This window comes from Panthera pardus, unplaced genomic scaffold, assembly GCF_024362965.1.
Source record: "Panthera pardus isolate Hobbes unplaced genomic scaffold, ASM2436296v1 HiC_scaffold_2, whole genome shotgun sequence".
NCBI classification, from domain to species: Eukaryota; Metazoa; Chordata; class Mammalia; order Carnivora; family Felidae; genus Panthera; species Panthera pardus.
Genome location: NW_026526765.1, coordinates 45,074,407 through 45,077,194, shown reverse-complemented (window position 1 = coordinate 45,077,194; position 2,788 = coordinate 45,074,407).

Genomic DNA, 2,788 nt, shown 5'->3' with positions numbered 1-2,788 from the left:
TGTCACGTCGTTCCCACAAAAGCTCTATAAACTAAAGAATATTATTGTTCTTGATTTATAGATAAAAAAGCTGAGGTTCGGAGAGGTTCAGTGCCTTGCATGGAGTCATCTGATTGACGGTGGTCAGAGCCAGAACAACTGCCACGTCACTCACACTGGCATCATTGTTTTCTTCCTTTATTAGCAAGTGCTTTTTGTTAACAAGACCCCTCGTAAGTGCTTTATAAAAGTGGCTGTAGTTCATTTAGTTCTCACGAGAATCCTATGAAATATGTAATAGTTGCTCCCATTTCACAGGTGAAAGAACTGTAGTTCAGACAGGTCATGTGAGTTGTCCAAGGTCATGCAGCTGGTGAATGGCAGAGGCAGGACTTGAACTCGCGGTGTCTTCAGAGCACAAACTCTTACGTGTCTGTTCCACTGCATCCCTGGGCTAACTCTGACTTCTGACCCCGAGTCTGCTGTTAATGATAATACATCATGATTTTGTTTCTAATAGGCGCAGGATTTGAGAAAATTGTTTCCTTGCTAAAGTGTCCTCATATGCACAAAGAAGCAGTTAATCCTGAATGGTAAGACTGGTGCCTTCCCCCATGTGACAGACTCGGTGGAAGAGGCATACACTGAGGAACTTTTTAGAGTGCATAACATTGTGTCTGACCATGGAGCTTCCGGTGATTGCTGGTTGAGGATGATCGCTAACAAACATCCAGGAACCTTCCCATGTGAACAAAGTTGTGGATGCATGCAAGTAGGTGATCTCGCAGAAGTAGTACCATATGGTAATTAATTAGGGTCAGGTGTCAGAGTGACTGGAGATGTGAGGTTTGGCTGAGACTCTGCTAATGGCAAGGAAAGAAGGTATCCTTCATCCTTTAAGTTGGGTATGGGCTGGCAGGTGGGCACTCTGGATTTGATCATGCCTGTGGCATCTTGGTTGGGAAAAACATCAAATGGGAAGTTATGAGATACCTAATTCTAGTCTTAGCTCTTCTTTTACCTACTCTAGGTTTTTCAGAGGGAAAAAGACCTTCTTAACAATTTTATGTAAAAAAAAAATCCCTCTGAAACATCATATTTATTCATTCACATTAAACCAGTATTGAGTACGTACCAAGTAGGTGCCTTCAACTATACACTAGGTCTTGGAGATAGACCAACGTGAATATCTATGGACCCCTGCACTATAATTAGGCTTTCCAGTAGGACCAACCCCACCAAAGCTATTTGAATGCCCTCACAGTATTGATTAGTTAAATGTGCTTTATAACCTCAAAAGCAGCTCTCGAGAAGCTTCTTCTGTAGAGAGCCAGATGGTAAATAGTTTGGGTGTTGTGGGCTAGATGGTCAGTCTCTGTTTTAACTATTCACCTCTGCCTTTGTAGTGCAAAGGCAGTCATAAAACAACATGTAGGGGACTGGGAGAGATTGTAAGTTCCTGTGAGCCCTTGTTTGAAATTCTGTGTAAATGTGCAGTACTGGTGTTTTTATTTGGTGGTCTTTGCTAAATACTACTCACTCAACATCCAGCTGGAATGCTCCCCTGCTCAGAACTCCCCGTTGTCTCCATCCACTCTGGCATATCGCTTTCCCAACCTCCTCCCTCTCATATAACCTGTACCATGAAACTGAGAACCAAGTTATACTATTAATAGTAGCATTCAGCATTTATTGACTTAACTCTGCTTGGAATGATTTTTTTTTCCAGACCTTTGCATGGTAGGCTTCTGCAAATTATTCATGCCTCCATTCAGATATCCCCTTCCCCAAATAGGCCATCAAGTTGATAATAGTGCAGCTCTTTGAATTTTCTTCATAAATCTTATCATTGGGAAAATAATGAGCATAGCTGCCTACTTTATTGTTGTACCAGGCACATGGTAGGACATCAGGTGATATTGTTAACTATTTTCAAATCATTTGACCCTTCTCGAATGTAAGTTGTGTGAGAGCTGGGGACTGTGTCTGTCTTGTTCCCAGAATGGACACCTTGCACAGTGTGCGCCTTGAACATTTGCTGGGGGAACGGATACGTTGGGTGCCTACTCTGTGCCCGCCACTACACTGGGCATTTTATATATATTTTCTCATTGAGTCCTTATAACAAGTCTCTGGAATAAATCCTGCCATTGGCAGATGGGGAAACTGAAGATCAGGTAGGGAAAGTACTGCCCAAAGTCATACTGCTGAGCCAGATTCAAACTCTGACCTATCTAGTTCCCAAGCCTAGATTATTCTCCCTTGTATTCTTTTTCCTGGGATTTGTATGGTCCTTTCTTGATCAAAAACACCTGCTTTCTCATTGGCTCCTGAATATGTTTTATTTACCCTAATGGAGGATAAGATTCCTGAAGGAAGGCCATGTCTTAATTCTTTTTACTGGTCACACGCTGCATAGCATTGTGTTTGACACATAGTGGAAAATTAATATCATTATTTTGCACATTACTTGACTGGCGTTGAAGGATTTCTTTCCTAGGTGTTTTAGTGCCATAAGGGATTTCTATCTTTCTTCAAATGGAGTTGCTTATAGCTCTATTATAACACCATTATCCCCATCCTCAGGGACTGAATGCACTTTGAATACCCTAAATTCAAAGACCTGACATCTCTAAATAGCAGAATAATTACAGGTGGTACCTTAGGGGCTTGAAGGCAGTGAGGCCTCCCATTTAATTAACCTGGGGCTATAACCAGCTGGAGACAGGCTGGTAAAGAGAGGTGAAACAGCTTGTACTCTGCCTTACTGGGGTGAAGGCAGATGTATTTTTGTGCCTATGCTGCTTCT